The following is a 26,162-nucleotide window of genomic DNA, read 5'->3' as shown; positions in this document are numbered from 1 at the left end:
AGAACTAGATGCATGAATAAAAGTGGTAATAACTGTGTCACCCCTTTGGGTATGCTCGATTGTGTCTGGAGGACCAGGGAAGGGGATTCTCCTCTACCCGATGATCTGTGTGTACACAGGGGTCAGGGAGAATTCTGGGTAAGAACCAGTGTAAAGAGAAAATGAAGTTCAGGTACTGAGGTTTGGTTCAATTTTGCCCCATGCAAACCATTTGCTCTTCAGCTTCTAGGTCTAGATTTCATAAGATGCTAGAAGTACCCACTCATGTGCCCCTTGAGACTCACAGTTCCAACCATAGTCAAACCAACATATTTCATTCGGATTATCAGCACAGTCTGTGAATAAATTGTTATAAAACACCATGGAAGAAGGCTAATAAATGCTAGAGATTGGGGAAAATACATTCCTTAGAAACCAAAGAATTTGGCTCTCTTGCTGAAGGCATAGGAACAGGTAAAAGTGAGGTGAAAAAAGTCAGAGTCTACGTCCCCAAACCTGGCACACCTTTCTCTGTGCCTCCCATGAGCACACAGGCTCCGGGCCCCAGAACAGGAACGGACCGTGATGTTCTCCGGGTGGTCATGATTCTGTGCAGACGGAAGCTGATGCTTCTTCCCTCAGACGTGCTGACTGGCCTTGAAAAAGAGGCTTTAGCAGACCAACAAATGTAGAGCGTAAACAAGTCTTTATTTTAACTTAGGCTTGGCTTCTTTTAATATTTTTTTCTGATACTCGTTATTTTATTTTATTTTTTTTGAAAAAAAGGGATTCTGTTTTCTTATCAAAAATGTACGACTGTGCCTTGTTTCCTGTAGGAATTGACCCTTCATGGCTTTTATCTTCTTTACCTGGTTTTTCAAAGTCTTTGCAGGTCTTTGAGCAGCTTCAAGCAATCAAATAATTTATCACATCGACAAAAATAAGTGGAAACTGACCTTGAAGTTTGATTAATTTCCAAACTAACCATGAAGGATTTTGCAAATCAAGGGCCTGAATTAACCTATGGGAAACGAAATGATGCTTCTAAAATCCCCTCAATTAATGAGGGTTCTGGATAATTGATCATCTGTATTGTTAATTATTCCCAGGGAATGGTGTCTAACCTCAGAGATTACATTCTCATAACGTAATCAATTGGAGTGTATTGGGTAAGGGGTTAATTACAATTTGTAAAAGACCAACAAAGCTTCTACTCCTCTCCACAGTATGAAGTCACTTATGGCATCAATACTTAGAACAAACACTAAGAGCTGGGATTCAGGCTTCAAGTTACTAAAATAAAACAACTACCATCAAGGAACCAGAAGCCAAGTGGTAAACACAGTAAAGCATTAAGAAATGTTAAGGAATGGAGTAAGCATAGGTTGCAGAATTAAATTTGCACATAGAAAAGGGAAAAATACATCTAGCAATTTCTTGTGTATTTTTTTAAACCTCATTGGCTTTACTTTTCAAGGTAAAAAAAAATATTTATACACAACAAATAAATGAAAAACAAAACCCTGCTCACCAAATGACAAATAAGAATGATAAAAATATTAAGATGATAAAACTCAATCTGAGTTATGATGACATTGAAAATCTGGATAATTATCTGGACCTTAAAATCCCCCATGATTTCTGGGAGTTCCCGGGAGCCCGGGTCCTCACAGTCTTTTGGTCTCCAGATCCGATGCCCACCTACTGTTTTCTCTTGTCATCTCCTGTGAAGCTCAGTTCTTTGGCTGTTTTCACAAAAACGTTCTCACACTAATCATTTCATGAGCATGATTGATATTGCCAAAGCTCTCTCAGACTTCCAATTCCTTTCATTCCTGCCTCATTTTTTTCTACACTTGCTGTTTACTTCAGAATTGAAAATGACAAAATGCCTCATCAGAGAGTTTAATAAGCGAAATTAGTAGCAAGCTATATGAATATTTAAATAAAAATAAAACAATTATACTTTCTCTAAGAGGATTTCCAGATGGCAAAAAATCCTTTCCTCCTCATGACAATGATTATACAAAATATATCCAGAATGTTATATGCCAGTTAATACAGTTGGTGTGTTATAATTAATTTTTATAAAACTCAAATTAACTTTTGCATCCTCAGACATTCCTTAAAAATAATTTTATTAACTGATCCATTTATCCAATAAACATAAATACTTGGGCCCAGCTGGTGTGGCTAGAGGTTGAGCATCGACCCATGCACCAAGAGGTCACTGGTTCGATTCCCAGTCAGGGCACATGCCCAGGTTGTGGGCCAGGTCTACAGTGGGGGGCATGCAGGAGGCGGCCAATCGATGTTCTCTCTCAACAGTGTTTCAGTCTCTCCCTCCCTCTAAAATCAATAAAGAGAAAAATAATAACAAAGTATTTGGAATAATCAGCAATGTATCAGGGTGTCTGTCCATTTTCCTATGGTTACTAGCACTGGAAAAAAAATTGAAAACATTTTGAAAAATTTGTAGATGGAAAGTGTAGCTTATAATGATTTTAACTGATATGCATTGAGTCCTGGTGAGATTGAACCCTTCGGTATATGCCAATCAGTTATCTGTGTTTCTGTTTCTATGAATTGCCTATTCATGTGCTTTACTCATTTTTAATTGAGGTGTTCACATTTTTGTTGATTATTAACAATTTTTAATCTATATACAGCATCCTGTGTTGCAAACATTTTATCAGTTTATTTGTTTTTTAATTTTGATTTTATTTATTTTGAGTTTCTTCCTATAGTAATGAGCAAAAGAAGATGTTTTCCATTCCAAAACTGTGCCAGATTTAGTTATATTTGTCCCTAATAGTTTTTTTTTACATGCTTAAACCTTTAATCAATATGAAATAATTCTTGAAAGTTGATTTGAAATAAATATCTAACTTTGTTTTCTTAAGTTTTTGCCACTTATTCTAACATGATTTGTTGAATAATAATGTTGAATAATCCATGCATGTTTTATCTTTGGATATTTTCAACACTTTTCTGACAAATGGATTTATCTTTTCTCCAGTGTTATATTTATGTTTATTTTATTTTAACTAATTATATTTTTATCGAAGTAACAGAAGTACATGGTTAAGGAATTAAATTAACACTAAACGACCCTTCCTAAAATAAACCTCAGTCATTTTGAAGCCCATATATTCAGATGCTACCAACTAACTACTACTTTGTGGATACAATTATCAAATATTTCCAAGTTGCTCCTCAATCCTTGTAAACTTTACCCCCTAGAGTATTTTCTTTCTTTCTGTCACGTTACCTCTCCGCATTCTTGATGGTTTCAATACCTACATGAATAATCCATTTACACTTCGGATATTTAATTTATTACTCCCCACCATCTTGTGTTCCATCCTAGCTCAGCCAGCCATTTCCATGGTTATAACCTAGACTTTGTCCTTACAAATAATGTGAACACCTCCAAAATCTCATTTCAAAATCATCAACCTTTTCATAATGACCTCCTATCATGTTGATCAATAGGGAAATGATAAATAAAAAACACCACATTACATTATATCCCCATCATAGAATATATTATAAATGTTTAAAATATTAGGATAGATATTTCTCCATTGAAATGGAAACCTCTCCAAGGCATATTATTGAGTAAAAATGTCAAATGGCCATAAAATATGTATAGCATAAAATTATTGTTTATTAAAAAAGAGAAACCATAATATAAAACTATCTATCTATCTATATCTATCTATCTATCTATCTATCTATCTATCTATCTATCTATCTATCTATCATCTGTCTATCTATCTATCATCTATCTATCTATTTATATTCATGAGCATAGAAAATGGTCTGCAAAGATTCACGATAAATTGATAGTTACCTCTGGCAGGAAGAGAGTAACTATATGATGTTCAAGAGTAATGCCAGCAATGCCCTGGCTGGTTTGCCTCAGCAGTTGGAGAGTTGGTCTGGAGAGACCCGGGTTCGGTTTCCGCTAAGGGCACGTGCCTTGGTTGCAGTTTGTCCCTGGCCCTGGTTGGGTTGTGCTTGGGTCGTGTGAGTGGTAGCCACTTGATGTGTCCCTTTCACATTGATGTCTCTCTCTCTCTCTCTCTCCCTCCCACTCTATCTGAACAAAAAATGGAAAAATGTCCTCAAGTGAGGATAAAAAAAAAAAAAAGAGTAATGCCAACTGCTATAACACATGATTTTTAAAATACCAGATTATATGTAGTTGTGTGTTATTTCTGTAATTAAAAATAAAATCAAAATAAATATTTAAATTACATCCTGTCCATCTCAAAATCCTAATCACATATTGAAAAAAAAAAGAACAGATATTATTATAATATTTGTGGATTCCACTCACGAATGTGTTATTTCTCCCCATTTATTTATGGGTTTCTTTATGTCCTTCAGTAAATTGTATACTTTCATTATAAACTCTGCATATTCTCATTAAATTTATTCTCACATCTTCTATATCCCTGTTGTTATTGTTAAAGAGCTATTTTCTCCATGGTAGTTTCTAAAAGGTTGCTTATTTTAGGAAATCTATTAATATATAATTAGAGCTCTTTTAAGTTCTATTATAGTTGAATTTCTTTGTCCAGAATGATTATTATCTGATTGTCTATCATAATTTAACAAACATCTTTATGTCTCAGTTTCCCCTAATCTTTAAAGATGAATGATTAAAGTGTTCATTGGACAGGTGTGTTATGACATTCTGAAAACTATGTAAGTGTTGGTTGTTGTGGTTAGTTAATGTTGTTACTATTATATATACTGGTGTGAGTCAGCGTCCTGCACATTTTTCAGTCCTTTTTGGGATCAATTGTGTCAATTTATATGATACTTTTTTTTTTTTTCATTATTTTCTCCAGTCATTTTGTTTCAACTAAAAGTTGTGAAAATGGTTTGGCTAAAATTCCCTTCCCTATGTCCAGGTAGTCATTTCCCTTGTAGGCATGAAATTGCCAGTTTATTGGTTTTTCTCTCACTTTTGTCTTTCTTGCACCACATCTAAAATAAATTCCTCAGCATAATGGGGTGCTCTCCCATTATTCCCACGGTCCGTTTCACTTCCCCTATCCCGTTACTTTGGTCACTTCGTTGGCGTTTGTAATGGAAAGCAGTTAAGTCACAGCCTCAGATTCTCGTCCTGGACCACACGTGATCTCTGTTTCTTCTTGTGCCTTCACTGCTGTCTCTGATCTGTTCAAGGGCACCTTCCTCCTAATCATTCATAATAACTGCTGATGCCCATGTGCATTTGTCCATGGATCTCTGTCCCTCATTCCCCTTCGTGCACAACATTTCCCACACACTTCTGATTAGGGAAGGGTGCTGTGCAGACACGGTCAGAGCACACTCAGGGTAAGGATCCTAATTAACACTCGAGTAGAAATCTCTTGCTTGTCTAGTTCTGTGCCGAGAGAAATCAATCAGTGGCTAGAGAAGGAAATTAGAAAGATCTGTCTGAACCCAAACTCTGTCCTCTGCTCCCATGGTAATAACTCCTTGTCTCAGTCTGGGACATGTGCTTTTCTCACATTCATTTTTAGCAGCTACCAGAATTAGGGATTTGATTCATATCTATAAAAGCAAAGAGAGCAATTTATATTAGTAAAACAATTTTTTTTTATCTTAGTCTTTCACTGGAATTGCTAATGAATGACTCTGGACTAAATTTTTGGTTTAAATCACCATCAGCATCAATGAGGCACTCGTCACACTGAGAGCTCAGTGGAGTGATTGTTTAAGATCTGGAAGATAACCTCACTGGAGAGGACATTCACACATTATTCAGACCCTCAAGTAGCACAATTAGAAGGACAAATTTGTGCAGAGATCAAATGAAAAGTTACACAAAGGCTTTATTTGATTAACTATATAAGGAAACCACATAGTTCTATAAATATCTATCTTTTGGTTCCCAAGGAATGGAAAGTTTGAATAGTTCTAGGGTTTAAAATGTCTTAGCACTGAGTTATACGCTGCTTGAAATAGGCTTCTAAAACTGTGTTTGGTTTAGAAATGCTGTGTCAAAGCAGAGTGATATTTTTCTAATAAAGCTTGACAAGGGCAAAGAGCCTTTTAAGCACTTGTTTTTTTCTTCTTCTTTTTGTTCTTGTTTTTGCTCTCTTCTCCCTCCTCTTCCTCCTTCTCTTCCTCCTCCCCCCTCCTCCTTTTCTTCCTCCCCTCCTCCTTCCCCTCCCCCTCTTCTTCCTCCTCTCCCTCTTCCTCCTTCACCTCCTCCTTCCCTTGCTATTGCTACTGTCTGTAAAAAAAAAATCTTTTAATTTGCTAATAGATTTCCATGTGTCATTACATTAACACCTCTGTCAGCTGGGAGTAGGGGAGGGCAGTTACTAGAAAAGGTTTTTCCTCCATGAATATGTATTATATCCATATCTATGTCCATATATTTCATAGTGCCCATTCTTTGTTTCATTCATTCTAACCCCAAATGCTTTGGAATCGGCCTCCGTGGAACCAGGTGACAGCCAGTCAAAGATTCTAGGCCAAATTCAACCTCTGTTTAGAATTTCCTAAATGATGGCATTGGCCTAGAATCTGAACTTCTTTTAGCCTCTTTTTAGAGACTAACTGGACAGATACTCTGGGATCTTCGGAAATTCCGAAGGGTCTTCCGTGACAAGGAAAAGCCTACGGAAGGTAGGTAGGAGGGTGGATAACTCAGATGCCTGCTCTCTCAGCCCCGCTCAGGATTAAAAGGAATTACAGGTTTCCTGTTCACTGAAGAGCAACAAATGCCCTATCAAGAGGGATTAGGGCCTGGAGGAGCATCTATACCTTTGAAATGATGTTGCTGTTCACCTGAGTACAGGGCTGAGACATAAGCTGCATTAAAAACAGAGCCCTGGCCAAGAACTGCAGTCGCAACCTCAACGCTACCAATGGCGAATCACTCTTCAGGACTTCTGCGTAGTATGAAATTAAATTCTTCATCCGTAAAGGATCTGAGGACTTTTGTCTCAGAGTTAATCTGTAAGAATATTTTTATCACGCAACAGTAGGGTCTCCTCCTGAATTTTACATTTCCCCTCCGCGGCGGTCTCAGCTAATCATACAGAAAGAAAGGAACAGTCCAGCTCCGACGAGGATCAGGGTGAGGACCTTCACGCCTGTCCTGAAGGCTGGACTCGTGGCATTTGGAGTACCTCGTGTCTGCACCCAGGTCTGATGTGCGGGGGTGCTACCTGAATTTCCACTTGCTGCCTCATGAATAAATATTAACACATTAACACAAATGTTATGAACAAAGCAAAGGAAGTCAATATCATTTTCAAGTTTTCTAACTTTGTAGGATGTGTGATTGTGAAAGTGAGTATGTGTTCACACATGACAGTTTGCAATAAAAGAAAAAGGAAATTTGTAATCTTTCCATTTACTATCCCCACAAGCGAAACTACCTTTAGAGTATGCATTTAAAGTTGACTGCTAAAGAAATCATAAAATGATGCCCTGGCCGGTTTGGCTCAGCGGTTAGAGCGTCGGCCTGCGGTCCTGAGAGACCCGGGTTCGGTTCCCGCTAAGGGCACGTACCTCGGTTGCAGTTTGTCCCTGGCCTTGGTCGGTTGTGCGGGTGGCAGCCACTCGATGTGTCCCTTTCACGTCGATGTTTCTCTCTCTCTCTCCCTCCCACTCTACCTGAACAAAAAAATGGAAAAATGTCCTCAGGTGAGGATAAAAAAAAAAAAAAAAGAAATCATAAAATGAGTGAAGCAAAGGAAATTTAAATTGACATGTAGAGTTCTCAAATAGAATTTAATCAGTCAATAAACATATATTTTAGTACACATATGAAGTTACCATGCAAGACACTGTGAAGATGATAAAGAGGAATTGCGTAAGGGTTCTTGTCGGGCACGTATAGACAACACCTTACACATGTAAAAGTAGTGAATGCAAATAAACAACGTAACCAGATACTCATCAGGCTGCGCAGATGGTTATAAGTGTCACGAGAGAAATGTAAATAGTGTGTCCTGGCGTTTCAGAGGAGAGAGACCATCTCTACTGGCCAAGAGGGGCTTGATCATAGAGAGCCTTTCCCCGGGATGCGGGGCCCAGGGGCCTTTGGATGTCGCTGGGGAGAACACAGGAGCACTCAGCGGGCTCCTGCCCGGTAATCTCAGGCCGCCTCAGTAGTAGCTGTGGAACAGATGGACTTCGCTGCTTGTTCGTTCTTAACTTCTCTTTCTCTACCCTGCTAAAGGGTGAGCGTGATGGCCGGACAGACTAAATCATGCTCGTGCACTAATGGCTAAGAGTGAAGTCTGCCCGTCCCAGCTACTTATGCTTCAACGTGCTTCGATTCTTATAACCGTAAAACAGTTACTCGTTATACAAGTGAGTCTTCAGATATGACCTGTGCTGAGCTCCTGGAGATGTGTTTCCCTTTTTCCATTTTGCTTTCTAACCTCTTTTCATGTGCCAGCTAAGGCAGGGCAGCCTAGATAGCCGCATACCCACTAGCACTGCTTCCTCATGACAGAGCCGAGGCCCAGACATCAACATCTGGCTACGGTCAGGGGACCACCTCTGTGATCTGTGGGTGGCGTCCCTTAAGCGGGCAGAACAACGAAGGAGATGATTTCAGTGTGGTGTCACCATGTGCCGATTTAAAACCATGGGCCCATACCAAGATCATTGCTATTGTTCGTATTATAAAAAGTTGAAATTGAGGGGCCAAAGAGAGGGGGTGAGCATGGAGGAGGAGTCATTGTTCTCTGATTCTGGGGGGAAAGAGCGCAAAGGAGCAAGCATGCAAGCATTCCCTGGCCTCGAGCTGGCTCTCTGTGCAGGAGGAGCTAACCTGCGGGTCACTGGGCGTGTGGCCAGGTCAGAGTTCCCTCAGGTTTCACCGTGCCCACCACGGAGTCAGCGAGAAAAGTTAGGGGATACAACCCTAGATGATGGAGACAGGGCTAAAACACAGTTTGGGGCACACAGGGAGATTGTCCCTATTTGTTAAGCAGAATGAAAAATGCCAATTAAAATATCAACAGATGCTTTGCTCTCACATTAATCCAGGTTTCCCCACAGCCTTGAGAAGAACGTCGGTCACTATGAAGAGGCCCTTGTGTGTTTCTGTTCATAATACGCTTGCTTGAACGGTGCATTTGTCCAGGATCCAGCCCTTGCCTTGCCTGTGTCCTTTTTTTATTCTCAATACAGAGAGAGTTCAAGTGTGCCCCCTCTCTGGTAGACACTGTTGGACGCCTGTCTAAAGTTGTACCACTGTTCTTTCTGACTGAAGCCTGATCCTGTTTGGATAGATTGTGCCCACGCCCAGAATCACTTGTGATCGTCTGTTAGCAATCATTACCATCTTTTCCCCTTGCCAGAGATTGGTCCAGGGGTAGGCATATGGCTTAGACCTGGCCAATGAGATGTAAAGGAAAGTCTGCTGGGGCTTCTGGGAAAAATGCTTCTCTCTGATAAGTGTAGTAAATAGCATAAGGAAACACTTATTTTGGTTTATTCTTCTTTCCTGCTAGAGAATGTGATTCTTGAAGGTTCAGGAGAATCTTTCTTTCTTTCTTTCTTTCTTTCTTTCTTTCTTTCTTTCTTCTTTCTTTCTTTCTTTCTTTCTTTCCTTTCTTTCTTTCTTCTTCTTCTTCCTCCTTCCTTTTCCTTCTTCCTTTTTCTTCTTCTTTTCTTTCTTTCTTTCTCTTCTTTCTTTCTTTCTTTCTTTCTTTCTCTCTTTCTTCTCTCTTTTCTCTCTTTCCCTTCTTTCTTTCTTTCCTCTTCCTCTCCCTCCTCCCACTCCCTCCTCCCTCCCTCCCTCCCTCCCTCCCCCTCCCTCCCTCCCTCCCTCCCTCCCTCCCTTCTTCCTTCCTTCCTTCCTTCCTTCCTTCCTTCCTTCCTTCCTTCCTTCCTTCCTTCCTTCCTTCCTTCCTTCCTTTTTTCTGAGCTAGAGATAAACATAATTGATGCATTGAAGATGGAAGAGCAGAAAGATAAATGTATTATTGAGCCATGAACTCTGGACTTCTTGTTTAGGAAGCAATCAATGTGTTATGGTTTAATTCACCCTTACTTAGATATTCCCTTACTTACAGCTCAATGCTTCTAATGATGTACATGAACTCTCAGCTGGGAAGCTGGGGAAGCTGGGAATTAATAAGGGAGCTTAAAGCGTGGCCCCAAGATGTCCCCAAAACTGCCGTGGCATTTGTCTCTAGACCTAGATGACGGCCTTCGCCATCTCTTCCCGTGCAACACAACGTCACCTTCTCGGGTTCCCTGGGCTGGGCTGTCTTTGAACGGGGGGCAAGGACTCGCTCGGTTCTCACTCTGGCTCCACGGCACCCTGACTTCCACGTCCGCGGCGGCTGTGCTCTGGGGTCCTGCCTGGCCCTCCCTTCCATCCCCGTCTCTTAGCGGTGGCGTGTGCTCCCCAACTTTCATTCTCTTATCTTAATAAACCTTCCTGCTGGGACTCCAACCTTCCTTTGAACTCAGACTTGACGCTTCATGACTGTGGCCTATTCCCTGCCGGGCGTTCGCTAGCGCCACAAACACAGATTTAGGCCGATGGAAGCAGTCACCCTGCCCGACCCGCGCCCTGCCCGACGTGCCCTCTGCCAGGCGGCGGTCCTTCCCGTCCGCCTCCATCCCCCGCGGCCCCTTCGACCTGACTTTCCGCTCCTTCCGTCCTTCCACCGCCCTGCCTCCTCGGCGCCTCCTTGGAGCCCGTCAAAGCAGCTCTCGAATGCAGCGCTGACTCCTCACGGTGCTAGTCCAGGCCCCAGAACACAGCTCACTTATTCTTTTACCTTCTTCTCTGGCTATTTATCTGTTTATGTTGTGTGCTCCTCATTCAGCATGACTAATATCCCCATTATCATCACTGTCACCACCAGCAACTACTGCTGCTATTCTCTCTGCTGTTACCATGACTACCATAATACCACTCTCTCTCCTAATGGCGAACCTGTATTGAATTCTTAACATGTGCTAGGCATCGTGCTTAGCACTTTTTATTCAACATGTAGTCACCAGGAACCACTGACCACCTGCACTCTGACGAGCAGTGTCAAAGAGACAATGAAACAGACAGGGGCTTGTCTCCACGGTCATGGAACCTGTATCTTCACACTGCTTGCTATGTTATTTTTTGCCATAATCTTCTGGATATAAGCATTGTATTTTCTTTTTTATTATTACTTTATTTATTTATTTATTTTTATCTTCACCCGAGGACATTTTTCCATTTTTGTTCAGATGGAGTGGGAGGGAGAGAGAGAGAGAGAGAAACATCAATGTGAAAGGGACACATTGAGTGGCTGCCACCGGCACGACCCCAACCAGGGCTGGGGACAAACTGCAGCTGAGGCACGTGCCCTTAGCGGGAACCGAACCCGGGTCTCTCTGGACCATGGGTGGATGCTCTAACTGCTGAGCCAAGCCGGCAGGGCATAAATATTGTATTTAACATTGTTTCCCAGATGAGTAAACTGAGGCTTAGAGAAGCTTAAGTAATTCATGCAAGGACTTAGATGTAGCAGGTCAACTTCTAGATCTCTCATTCCAGACCCCTGCGCCATCTACACTGCCCTTTTCCACATTAAAAAAAATATATATATATTTTTATTGATTTTTTAGAGATAGAGAGAGAGGAAGGGAGAGAGATAGACACATGGATATGAGAGAGAAGCATCAGTTGGCTGCCTCTTGCATGCCCCCTACTGGGGATCGAACCCACAGCCGGAGCGTGTGCCCTGACAGGGAATTGAACTGGGACTTCCCAATCCATGGGACAACGCTCAGTCCACTGAGACACCTGGCCGGGCTCCACCTCATTTCTTTATCCAGCCCCATGACCCTGTCATTGCCTACAGCCCCATGAGGGGAGACGATGCCGGATCTTCCCTGTAACCCTAACCACCCAGCACAGCGAGTGTCGTCTCTCCAGCTCAGCATATGTTGTGCGGTTAAATGAAACAGAAGTAAAAACCCTCATGGCATCACCTTACAGCCCCCAGCTGCCAGTCAGGCTCCGAGAAAGAGCATGTCTCCTCAGCGTCTAAAACAGAAGACAGTATATCTATCTTGCCACAGCTTTTAATATAAGAGTTCATGGATCCCTCTGTTCCCGTGTTTACTAAGCAATATTAAATCCATTTTAATTCAATTGATGAGATGGTGTTACCAAACCCTGTGTTCATTTTACTCTTTAGCATTCACTACTGCACTCTGCTAATATTCATCATGTTCTTCTATGATGCATTAAGGACAAGTTTGGTGACATTTGTTTGGAATTCAACACTTGTTTTCCATCGAAAGAGTGGCTTATATCTCCTGCTCAAACACGCTCAGGGGGCAATGGAGACGGATGCAGCCTCGCTAATATCCCTGCCGCTCTGTACAGCTCCTCTGTGCACAAATCCACGGAGACATGCCCTGCTCAAGTCTTCGCACGATCATTGTGGAAAGGAGCATCTTTAATACAATTAATAATATTTCTGTTTGTCTGGCTTCTTTCTTTGCCTCCTCGCATAGCACTGAAGTGCGTGTTTCTTTCACCCCCCCCCAGCTTTGGCACCACGGAAACGCCAGCCTCTCCGGTTCAGAGGTGGAGAAGCCCTGAGTGGGTTCCAACAGTATCAATAACATGAAAAGTCGATAGTAATTCAGCCTGTTCCAAGGATGTAAACATCCAACCACGCATGTATGTATTGAGTATTCGCTGTCCAGGAGTAATCTTCTGTGCTGGGCCTATCAACATGGACAAGACAGACTGCCCACTCACTCAGAGACCCTGCAGTCTGACCGGAAGCCAGACCAGTGGCCAGCTCCAAGGTGCTGTGACAACTCATTTGCTAAGCTGTACCCAAATGCTGTGAAGGAACTCAGGGGGGCGCTTCTGTTTGGAAGACCAAGAGGACTTTTCAGAAGACTTGGCAGACTGAGGAGTAGAGACAGCATATATGATAAACCAGAGGATTAGAAATAAATTATATTATTAGCAAGTGGAAAAGTTCTATGGAGACCAAGCAAATGATATGTTTAGAATCCAGAATTCTTGGCCACTGGTGCAATTTAATTTATCATTCTTAAATCAGAGATGCTAAACCAAAGCATCATTCAAATATTTAAATTTAGTTTCCACTGCGGGAGATCAAATTGGGCCACACTGTCTTTGATACTTCTCTGATAGAGAATTGTAATCTACTGCATCCCCGTGGGTCTGGGCAGGCTCTGTGACTGCTTTGGCCAATAAGATACTATGAAAAGTGACTCTACAATAACTTCCAGTACTGAGCCTGAAGAGACTGGTAGCTTTTACTTCCTATATCTTGAAACTCTTACTGTGGAATCAAGTGCTCCTACTGTAAGGAAACCCATGCCAGCCACCCATGCAGAAATCAGTCGGAGGATGAACCGAGGCCCTCTCAGAGGAACCCCAAAAAGCTCCCATCTGACGGCTCAAATCTACTTGTCAGCCATGTGAGAGTCATTTTGGAAGTGGGTCCTCCATTCCCAACCAAGCCACCTTAGCTGACATGCATGGAGTGGATATCAGTCACACCTTCCCAGCCCTGCCCAAGCTGCAGATTTACGAAGAGCACCACTACGTGACAGGATGACTAGTCACTCAGCACTGGGTAAATAGAACTACACCTACTCTGAGGAAGTGTATGTGGTGCTTGGCTTCTCCTGTAAAGGCTGCGTGGATGAGTCCAGGGGCATTACTGCTGTTTATGGTGTAAGTCTTCCTCTCTTTTGGTGGTCACATACTAAATGAAAGCAATTATAAACGAAAATGAGTTGGGGAGGTGATGTCAGAAAATGACTCTGCCAGATGTCGTCTTTCAGATTCTCCATTGTGATCAACCAGACAATGATCCCAGCTGAAATGAACGTGTTCTAATTTAGGGCTGTTGAAAACACTTGGGAACAGTGCAGGCCAACCCTGATCTCTACCGGTTGCTGTTGGGAGTCCACAAAGCATAGTGAGAATCCAAGAGGCACTCAAGAATTATCCTTCCGAAAGCGATTTTCTGTATATTTGGTCTTGCAAACCACCGCCACCATCTCACAAGGCTTTCAGGACGATTAACGAGATAGTGTTTACAAAGTTCTCGGAATTCAGAACAAAAATTACAGAGCAATAGAAAATCTTGTGATTATAAATTGACAGTACTGAAAGCCATTTTGAAGGAAAGAAAAACCAATATAAAATTCGATAAGCAAACAAACACATATTTCCTATAATTTGGTTAACTTCGGTGACAATCATCCTCCCAACCTTCCAGCCCAGAGCCAAAAGCAAGGCGAAAGACGGAGCAGGAGGACCACAGTGCTTCCGGGGACAGGACGGAGTGCTGTGGCCTCAGTGCTGGCCCAGGGGACTGCCACTCCGTGTTGAATGATCTCGTCTAGCGAGAAGCAGAGAATTCCCCTCTCTGCGCAGAGACAGAGGACAACGGTAGCCTCCTGTCCAATAATGCAAGTAGGCGATTGCACGTGGCGAGTCCACAGCTTCTGCTAGGGTCTGTGCTACTGACGGAGCACCCATAACAGGTGTAAAGCTGGACTAGCTGTCTGCCCTACTACCGACTATTCTCAAGTAGGTGCACTTTACAAAAAGGGACTTGATGGAAGGAACTCATATTGCTCTGAAGATAATGCTGAATGTTCAATAAAATACTAATGCTATTTGATGCAGTCAAAGCCAGGTGAAGGAATGATTCTTGACTTCAGTGCTTACTAAAGAAGTTTCAAACTTGATGGTCCTCAGCTGGATTTAGGCTACATCTAACCCAGTAGACCTCCAGTGCAATGTTTACATTTTTAATTCGGTGCCAATGTAACTGCAGAGAGTCAGAGGCCCAGAAAGTCTCCCTCATTGGCCAAGATGGCAGCAGGGGAAGGTTCTTACACGGAGTGCATCAAAACCTAGAAAGATGGTTGGACAGGGCCCTGAGCAAACCAGCAAAACTATTGGACAGAAAAAAAAAAAGCCCCCCCTCTTCCTGTCCCTGTAAGAACAGTGGGCTTGAACGGAAGAGAGATGGTTGTGGAGACGGGGAGTCGGCCATGCTCCCAGGTCATGTGGCTCCTGAATAAAATACCTTCCCTTTTGCACCAGCACCTGCTCCTGAGTTTGCCTTTCTTTTGTTCAGTTATACCAATGTTTTGAAGATCTGGATTTGTCATATAAAAAAAGGCTAATTTTCAACTTCCTTCATATATAAAAAGTCAGGAGATGCAACACTGGTCCTACACTCAGAACCCACTGGAGCCGAGTGATGGCTGCCCCCCTGCAGCAGTGCGCCCGGCTTTGCCACCCCCTCCCCAGCCTGCTTCACCCTCCTGTGCTTCTCTCGAGAAGGTCGCAGCTTGTAATGCCTGGTTCCGGCTGTCTAACCTCGGAGAACTCAGGTTTCTTTTGGAATAGGGGTGTGTGTGTGAGTGTGTGTGTGTGTCTGTGTGTTGAGGAGAGGCGAGGCAGAGAGAGGAAGTGAGGGGAGGGGAGGCAGGGAGAGGGGAGGGGGGAGGGGAGGGGAGGGGAGGGGAGAGGGGAGGGGAGGGGAGGGAAGGGAGGAGAGGGGAAGGGAGGGAAGGGGGAGGGGGAAGGGGGGAAGGGAGGGAGGGGAGGGAGGAGAGGAGAATTATTCAGTGGTTCTCAGGGACTCACTTGGTTAAGGACACTCCCAAGATGTGGCCAAAGACAAGCCCTGTTTTAGTATTTGAGTATCACCCCCACACCTCCCATAACTCAGACTTGGGGACATAGGATTCTTGGGTTGGAGCATCTATTATATTTTCTGTGCGGGGAGAGTGACAAGCCTAGGGGATAATGCAATGACCGACCCAGTGTCGATGAAGAAATGGCGCTTCCTGCACTGTCTGGAGGAGAACTGCTCTGCAGACTGGCGAGGGGGTGCTCCGGGGCAGGGGGATACCCGAGAGGCGGCAGAGAAGGCTAACGGCCAGACTGCATCTGAGAAGGACTGAAAATTCTGGCTGATTCTTTTACTGGGCTTTAGGAAAAGTCAGATTTAACAGATTTTATGTACTCTCTGAGCCATGTTATCTTTCTTCTGAAGCTTCAGGGGAATCTGGCAGAACATGGTGTGATGGTGTGTTGTAAGAAATAGTAATGGACAGGGCATCCACGTGGGGGGGTGCCAGAGACAGGCTGACTCTCCCACCAGCTCCTTACTGTAGAGACCGCGACGTGCCTCTCTCTTGTTCAATGATACTAGGCTTGCTCTTTGTTTAGATGCTGATGTCTGCTCTTTCCACACTCACTTGCAGCTGGGTGTGGCCATGGGGTTCAATCATGGACAATGAGATGTGAGCACACGTAATGTGTACAGTTTGTATCCTTAAATAAAGAACAACGTGTATTTTCTTTCCTTCTTCCTCCATTCTGCTGCTTAAAATCAGAGGTACTTTAATCGAGGAATGATGCTGAAATGCCAACAGAGAGGGATCCTGGTTCCCTGGATGACTCATAGAACAGAACTCTCATTTCAACTCTAGATTCCTACCTCCAGGTTTTACTTTCATCCAGTTACAGTTTTGACTTGTTCACCCCTTAACCTACAGCCTAGGTAAGATACCTTCTCCAAAGACAACCAGATTTTGAGAGAGAGAAAACTGATATATATATATATATATATATATATATATATATATATATATATATATATAATGTTGGTCTCCTCTGCCTTCTTGTCAGGTTCTTTAGAGAAAGGACCATGTCTTCTGTATTGTTGTATTTCATCTCTTAGCATCTTGCTTGGCACATAGTAGTGGATATATAAATGGTTTTAGAATGAATGAATGAACAAATAAATGAATAACGCACCTTCTCTTCTGTGAAGCCAGGATCCTACTCCATTCATTACGACACAGGACAAGCGACTTGAACTTAAAAGGAATACGTAAGAGCAAGCTCCTCCCCCAGCTCCAGCTTGAATGCCACGTAAATGTCATTCACATTCGAATCTTCAGTGATATTTCACCCTCAGTAGCCTCTTCACTGTATTCCCCATCCCTGCATTAACCATTAGATAAGCCGAGCCGTGAACGCCTCTCTTTCCCCTCCACATACACAACCCCTTTGGGGTGTACAGTAGATAAACTGTTCAGTGAAATAGATTTCTCTTGTTGGGGATGGACAGACTGCCCCCTCTACTCCTTTGAAGTACTTATAGTTGCACTAGCAATAAAATTAACACAAGATTAGATTAACAGGAGAGAAAACAATTCATTATGTGCACATGGGAGATCCTAAGTGATGCTCAGAGAAATAATCAAACCAGCCCCCATTTTTATACCATGTAGACAAAGAAACAGTAACTATGTGAAGATTGGACAGTAGAAACAGCTTAGGTTTGGGTGCTCATCAGTGAAGAATCTAAGCAAAGTTTGGGCTTGGGTAGTAAATTAGTAAAGAAGTAACAATGTTTGTTTACACAGACTTCTCAGCGCTACATTTCGTAACTCTGATGGTAAGGACTGGATGTCTCTCAGGCCCTTTGTAACAAGGGAGGCACTTCTCACAGGGGAGGTGTATTTACTGCACCAAAGGAGACAAAGGAGGTTGAGACAGCCTTCTTGCATTGGCTGCTTTTCAAGTCATTGTAATTTGAAATAATCAATATGCCATGGTAGAGTATTTTGGAGTGGACTGCCCTGGGCTCTGACAGTCCCTGTTCCCCAGCACAATTCTGGCTTCTTCAAGGTGACCCCACGGATCCAGTGTGCCTTCAGGAGGGCCCTGCGCATTCTGACGCAGTGAAGAAAGAAGGTATTTTTATTCTTTTCAGATATTTCTGCACCATTTTGCCGTGAATTATTTTTCGGTATTCATTCTCTCAACATTTCAGCTGTCAAGTGTGTGCTACTCTTTTATACCACAAAAGTCCTAACTAACTGGGTGACCTTGTGCAAGAATTAAAACGTATTATAACATTTTACGTAATTACACTAAGTCCTCCCAATAATGTTACGTTACTTGCTATTGTGCCTTTTATAAAAACAACGAATATATGCGTTTTTCACAAAGATTAGTAAGCTGAGGCTCACAGAGGTTGAACAACCTTCCCATTCAACATGGGTAGAACCAGGATTCCATCTTAGGTTGAGTCCCAAGCCCATAAGGTCAGTGTTAGAAAGTTTTTTTAAAGTCTGTTTCCTCCTTATGACTGTCCGTTGGAGCTACAAGGAAACATTAGAAACAATATCTAGAGCAAGCCCACCCAGAGGAGCCTTAGAAAGACAACTTTCCTTCTCCTTATTTCTAACTTTCTGAAGCCTCCTGGAAAGATTCTATTTTGCTGCTTTCCTGCTCCCCCTCCCCCCCAGCCCCGTGCATCCTGCTGCAACGTTGAGATCTTCTCTGATGTTCTTCTGTCTTTCCTTACGGGGTCTTCCCAGATGAAAGCAGACAGAGTGCCACTCACAGCATCGCTGGGGAATGAGTAAGGACCTGCTACTCAAAAAGAGTTGTTTTGGTTTTGCTGTTGGTTATTATGAGCTTTTGTTGTTGTTGTTTTTCTTTTTAATTTTGGATAGTAATCCCTAATCAGATGGGTCAATGGAGAATACCTTCTTCCATTCAGTGGGTTGTCTTTTCATTTGGCTGCTAGTCTCCTTTGCTGTGCAAAAACTTTTTAGTTTGATGTAGTCCCATTTGTTTCTTTTTGCTTTTATTTTCCTTGTCCGAGGAGATATATCAGAAAAAAATATTGCTAAGAGACATTTCCGAGATTTTACTGCCTATGCTTTCTGTTGGGAGGTTTATGGTTTCAAGTCTTTAATTAATTTTGAGTTCATTTTTGCATATGGTGTAAAAAGGGGGTCTGGCTACATTGTTTTGCATGTATCTGTCCAGTTTTCCCAATACCATTTACTCAGTAGACTGTCTCTACCCATATTATGTTCTTGCCTCCTTTGTCATATATTAATTAACCATTTAGATATGGATTTATTTCTGGGATCTGTATTCTGTTCCATCCATCTATGTGTTCATTTTATGCCAGTACCATGCTGTTTTGATCACTATGGCCTTGTAGTACAGTCTGATTATCAGGTAGCATGATACCTCCTATTTTGTTCTTTTTCAAGACTGCTGAGGCTATTCCGGGTCTTTGGCGGTTCCACATACATTTTTTGAATTATTTGCTCTAGTTCTGTGGAATATGACATTGAATTTTGATAGGAGTTGCATTGAATCTATCGAACTCAAACTACTCAACATCAAAACAAAAACAAAACAGCAATCCAATTAAGATATGGGCAGAAAACCTGAACACACACTTCCCCAAAGAGGACCTACAGATGGCCAATAGACATATAAAACATACTTAACATCAGTAATTGTCAGAGATGCAAATCAAAACCGCCATGAGATATCATTTCACACCTGTCTGATTGGCTAGCATCAATAAATTGACAAACACAATGTGGCAGGATGTGGAGAAAAGGGAACCCTTACCCACTGTCAGTAAAAATGCAAACGGTACAGCTACTATGAAAAATGGTATGAAGGGTCCTCAAAAAATGAAAAGTGAAACACCTTCTTATCCAGTGATTCCACTTCTAGGTATATATCCAAAGAAACCCCAACAGTAATCCCAAAGAGTACATGCCCTCTTATTTTTATTGCAGTGTTATTTACAATAGCTGAGATACGGAAGCAACCCGAGCGCCCGTCAATAGACAAGTGGATAAAAAACCGGTGGCACTTTTATACAATAAAATATTACTTGGCCATATTAAAAAAAAAAAAATGAAATCTTGCCGTTTGCGACAACACGGACAGACCTAGATGGTATTATGCTAAGTAAAATAAGTCAGTCAGAGAAAGACAGACATTGTATGGTGTCACTTATATGTGGGATCTAAAGAACAAAGCTGAAACAGACTCATAGACACAGAGAGCAGGCCAGTGGTTGCGAGGGGAGTGTGTGGGGACTACGTGAAATGGTGAAAGGGTTAGGAAGTACAAATCGGTGGTCATAAAACACCCACGGGGATGTAAAGTACAGCACAGGGAATGTAGTCAATAATATCAGTTGTCGTAGTAACTACTCAGGGAACCAGGTGGGCACTAGAAATATGAAAAGGAACACTTTGTAAAGTGTATTCTGGTCGAACCACTATGCTGTACACCTGAAAACAATACAAAATCATATTAAAAATAAACATTAATCGAAACACATGAATAAATAGAGTGTGTTTACATGTGTTAACTGTCTTCCTGTTACGCCAAGGAACAGAAAAACGGTGACTTTGTCTAGTATCATTGATATACTCCAGCGGTCGTTCCTGGAAACTGCGTTTGTTTGGGTGAAACTTAGACGTACTGGCCATCTGGGGCTGCCGCAACGAAATGCCACAGCCTGGGTGGATCAAGCAGCAGAAGTGTCTCTCTCCGCAGTTCTGGGGGCTGATGTCCAAGGTCACAGTGCGTAGGAGCGGGTCCGGAGAGGCCCTCTCGCTCGGTCCTCACAGGTCCTCTCCGCGCGCACATCCCTGCGATCCGCACCAGTGTCACCGAATCCCCGCCCGCGGCTTCATCAGCACCCTCTCCCGAGCAGCCCCTCTGTCCAGATTTAGTCTCGCTGGGGCTAGGGGCTGAATATATGAATTGTGGTGGGGGGTGGGCATTACGGAGTAGAAGCAGACACAGTTCAGCTCCTTGCACAAAATTATAGGACTTAGCCCGATGTTTGATAAGTGAAGGTAAAAATGCCGTCTCGTACATTTTCCTGGACAAGGCCAGGTGACGAGAATGATCAGCTGCAGTGACACGTTCAGAAATGAGAGGTTTCGCCATGTTTCACGTCTTAACTTGAAAGTTACAAAATATTTCCTATAATCTGCAAGTACATATTGTTCAACTTTCGAATGTCTAAGTTACCTTCAGGTGAGTAAAATTTGGAAACGAAAAGTTAACATGAGAAGAACTATTGATCCTGATAGAAATTTAATATCCAGCAACTGCTCACAAACTCATTTCCCAGAAAATACATTTTAAACTTAGATTCATTACTGATACAGTCAGAGGCAATTTCCAAGGCTTCTTAATTAAAAGATTCCATCAAAGGTATTTTTTATCATAGGAAATTTGCATTTTATCTCAATAAAATGTATTTTTTTTATGGAAGGAAGGAAAACAAACAGCTCACTTCAAACATTTTACTTAAGTTTAGTGTGTTTCTTGGGTTAAAACAGCCTATTTACAAGGCAGGCCCCCAGTCTTAGGGCAGAAAACCCCTCCATGAGACGGAAGGGGTGCACCTCTCTGCACGGACCAGCCTCACCGGCCTCCCCTTGCGCTGCCGGCGGATCCGCACCGACCCTCACTCCCCAAGCGTCCTCCCCCTCCTGCGCCTTCCAGCTCTCCTGTTGCCCAAAGGAAGGCTGGGTGTGCCTTTGCCTGATTTTCAATCTGCCTTTTCTCATGTCCCCATTTTTACTTTCTGTTTACTTTTTTCAGAGGCTTTAGGAAAAGTCGCTTCTCTGGGTCCTCTCCCGCAGGCCCCGTGCCCACCGCCGGAGGCCGTGTCCTTGGGAAGAGGGCAGCCCCGTGCCCGCGGCCGCACTGCTGTGGCCTGGCGGGTGGCCTGGCGGGTGGCCTGGCGGGCGCCCATGTTCTCTCCGCTGGGACCCGGCCTCCACCTCCGCGCGCACCTCCAGCTGGGACACCTTTATCGGTACAGACAATCGGAAGCTGCAGTGTGCTTTGGAAAGAAGAGTCAAAGAACTGTAACTAACTCTAAACAGTAAAAAACGAAATAAATAAATGAAAGAGGTAATGGAAAAAAAGAACGTCTCACCGATCAATACCTTATTAATTCTTCCTTCTTTTTCTTATACTCAGAGAAATGACGACGCATAGAACTTGCTTGCAATAGGCCACCGGGGATCGTGTCTTTCATAACCAAAGGTCCCAGCATATTGTGTGGGTGGAATAGGGTGTTATGTCTGTCCTATTGGAAACGCACACAGGCGCACGCAGTGACTGGTGCTCCCTTGCACAGTCTTGTCTGAGAAATCTCAACCCTGCTTTCTCAGAATTTTGAGAAAAGGTGAGGAAGGTGGAGGGGCAGAATGTTTTATTATACTGGGATGAAACATTTTAAAATAACAAAACCCAGGAGTGTATTACAGCATTCTGCTGCACTGAGAACCAAAAAGAAAAAAAAAAGTTTTACCCCTAGCACAAGTGGAAAGTATTAGCGTTAACATTCCTCAAAGACTTAGGATAGTGTGAGACATTGTTCCAAGTATGTTACACAAAGTAACGCTAATCCTCACAATAATCTCACGAGGTGGTGAGTACTATTATGCCTACTATATAGAGAAAGAGGCATAATGATACACCTCGCAAGCATTCCACCTTGCATAGTCCGGCATCAAAGCCTGTGCTTCAAATAAAAGTTTCTGAATTTGCCCCGAACACACACACACTCACACCCACACACATGCAAAATCAGGGAGAAGGGACTTCGAAGCACGGGAAATTTGACTAAACATTTCAAGCTTAAAGGGGCATAATTTTGTCGAGGCATCTGCCTTCAATAGCAGTGAATTGTCAAAGAATGCTATAAGATATTTTTATCCTGAATATAAGGAAAGAAATGGAAATTAAAGCTGTGAAATTCTCTGTTTTGCTTATTAGGTTGGCAAAGAGGCAAGAATGGGAAATGTTTTTCACAGGCTGAGGAACCCAGGCACTGTGGTTGTTGGTAGGAATGTGAATGTGTAGGCAGACGGAGCCAGGTAACAAGAGTTTTTAAAATCTTTAGCTCTTTTTCTCATTTATAGAGGCTTTCGAAACCATATTATCACATGTGGCCCAAAAGATTTATTCCCAAGCATTTAAAGCATTTATCTCTGGGTTTTTAAAGGTTATGAAACACCTGAAACAACCTAAATGTACATCAGTTTTGGATGAGCTGATAAACGACGGCACCCCCACAGGAAGGATCGCGTAGCGTATGAGTTGTGGGGTCTATCTGTTTGTGCTGAGAAATGCCGGAGTCACACTGCAGTGACAGGTGCTGTAGAGCACAGTGACAGCCAGTGTGTGCAAATGCACAACAGGTCTACACATGGCGCAGCCAGAATCGTGAGGTTGCCCATGCGGGGAGCGAAAGCATTTCTGGGTGGTGGGATTATGAGCAACTAACTTTATTAAATTTGTTTTTTCTTTATTGATTGTTAGAAAGAGAGGAAGGGAGAGGGAGAGAGAAACATGGATGAGAGAGATCATCGATTGGCCGCCTCCAGCATGCCACCCAGTGGGGATTTGGTCCACACCTGGGCATGAGCCCTGATTGGGAATTGAACCAGGGACCTCTTGGTGCATAGGGCGATGCTCAACCACTGAAGCACACTGGCTGGGTGACTTTTCTTTTTTCTATACTGTTTGGATATTTTAAAATGAGAAACATTATACTATTTTCAACAAGGAAATCATATCAAAAGTAAAAGAAAGAAGGAAATAAAAAAAGGAGAGAAGGAAGGACAATAACTAGGAAGTACTCTGGACACTGGGTTGGCCACACTCTGCTCTGGTCACGGGCACTCACCCTTGTCTCTCTGCTGGGATTCTCGCCCACCACTGTCAGGTCTGGGTGCTGACGATCCCTCCCTTCCTCCCCATAACCTGTCCTAACGATGTGGCCAGCCCTGTGGCTGTGCCATTTACCCCCGTTCTGTCTGAGACAGCCTCCGGCCCCCTGGCCCAGCTTCCTCCCCAGGAACAGAAATTTGGGCATAAATGGTAGGCTAAATAACACCCCCATCTCCCACCCCCCAAAATAGGTCAAAGTCTTAATCCCTGGAACCTATGAGTATGTTGTTACATGGCAAAGAGGAATGAAGATGATAGATGGCATTAAGGTTGCTAATCAGCTGACCGTAAGGTAGGAATATGAGCCTCAGCTGTCTGGGCAGGCCTAATGTAATCACAAGTTCTTAGAGGTGGAATAGGATGCAGAAGAGAGTCAGTGGGAGATGTGACTATGGAGGAACGGTCCGGGAGAGACAATGATTACTGCCGCTGGGCTCACTGCTACACAGTAGTCTGTTCACATGTATGTCTATGGGCCGTCTCCAGCCCACTCCTCAGCGTCACATCGGATACATTTCCTTTCCCAGTGAGTTCTGAAGTCGGTGTAACGGGAAGGAGCCCTATGTAAATCCAAGTGTTTATGTGAAGCCTGTCTTATGTGCCTTCACACCCCTCTTGGATGATTGAAAGCCCCTATTATCTCTACCAGACCAACCTGTTTTTGAAAAGTAATGAACATTATTCAGTTGACATAGGCCTTGAGGAGAAGGGAGACAAAGCTCTCCGGAATCTGGACAGGCTGTGAGCAGTGTCTGTTTCTGTAGCTGCAGCCAGGCTGTAATGACCGGGAGAGCAGTTTGGAGCTGCCGGATGGCGCAGTCGCTGGGCCGCCTGGAGCAGCCCCCCGCCGCCCTCCAGCCCCCAGCGAACAGCACTGCAGGCACGGATGATCCGCCGAGCCCCTGACTCCTCAGAATGTCAGGCCAGGCTCAGCAGCCTCAAAACTCTTGTGCAAGTAGGCAGGTTGAGATTACACATAAATAGGATAATAAAGGTTAATGTATATAAACTAATGCTTTTTGTACCAAGCACAAGTGTACAAAACATTCAACTTAAGTTATAACTGAACTTAATTTCTTAATTCTTTCTAGTTCTCTTGCTTACGTTTTCCTCTGAAGTAGCGTGGGAGGCATGGGGAGGAGTGTCGCGTCTCAGATGTTACTGCTCCACACTGTCAGTCTCTGAGGGGTCTCTCTTCATATCCAGTCTTCAGGCATCAACCTACACAGGTTCTATCCCCATAGCAACTCTTCAGGTATGCCAATAATCTGTGTCATGAATGTCTTCTTCTTCTTTTTTTTTTTTATCCTCACTCGAGGACATTTTTCCATTTTTTGTTCAGATAGAGCGGGAGGGGGAGAGAGAGAGAGAGGGAAACATCTATGTGAAAGGGACACATCGAGTGGCTGCCACCCACATGACCAACCAGGGCCGGGGACAAACTGCAACTGGGGTACATGCCCTTAGCGGGAACCGAACCCGGGCCTCTCTGTACCGCAGGCCGACGCTTCAACTGCTGAGCCAAACTGGCCAGGGCTGTCTTCTTTCATAAGTACTCTGTTTCTCGCCGAACACCCATGCAAGGAGTCTCTGAGCAGGCCCATTTGCCTAGGCAGCTCATGCTGCAGCCATTGTTCAGTCTGCTCTATAATAGTTTGGGTTATAGAAACAATAATAGAAATTGATGATGGCTATTCAAACAGAAAAAAGAATGTATCATAAGTTTAACCAGTGGTGAAGATTTCAAAGATGGTGGCAGATTAAGTAGGAGCTACACTGATACTCTCCCAGGACAAAAATGAAATTACAACTAAAATACAGAAAAATGAATCTGAGTAACCAACTGAAGACTAGCTTGAGAGAACCCTTATAACCAAGGACTGAAAGAGGAGGCTACATTGAGACTGGTAGGAAGTGCAGAGGCATGAGAGGGCTGGCTGGGCTCCCACATGCAGCAGCTGAAGTTCTGGAGCAACATCTGAGCTGAGGAGTGTTCCCCTGATAATTCTGGGGTCTAAACCCCAAGTTTGGCTTCCCAGCTCAGTGTAACAGAACTGCGAAAGGTTCCCACATAACATTTGATTGTGAAAAGCACCAGTGGTTATGTCTGGTTAGGAGAGATGGCTAGATACACGGGCACCCTCTTAAACAACCAACACACTAAACTTTGTAGCCACTCATCTTTGGCTCTGGGAGAGGGAGGACAGAGTGAATTAGAGCTGTGTTAGGAGAGTGTGGGGTTGGTGGCTCTGGAGAGAGAGCTGAGAAGCAGCCACCAAGATCCCTGTGCTGAGTCACTCTCCCATGCTGCCAAAGCCATCCATCTCAGGCAGAGCTTGCCAATAAAAGTACATTTAACCTGGGTGGAATCAATTGTCCCACCCATTGGAAACGCTCTTGTACACCCTGTAGAGTTTATACCCTGTTGAAGACTACAACATAAGACTCATTACATGACTGAAACTAACAGTCATGCCTGCAGTCAGAGGTGGATCTCTGGGTGCTTTAAGCCTTTGCCTGACCTGCTCCTGGGCCCAAGGCTAGGAAAAGCAGACTTTGGTATGCA

This window comes from Molossus molossus, unplaced genomic scaffold (genome assembly GCF_014108415.1).
Source record: "Molossus molossus isolate mMolMol1 unplaced genomic scaffold, mMolMol1.p scaffold_m16_p_9, whole genome shotgun sequence".
NCBI classification, from domain to species: Eukaryota; Metazoa; Chordata; class Mammalia; order Chiroptera; family Molossidae; genus Molossus; species Molossus molossus.
This window is presented reverse-complemented; position numbering follows the sequence as displayed.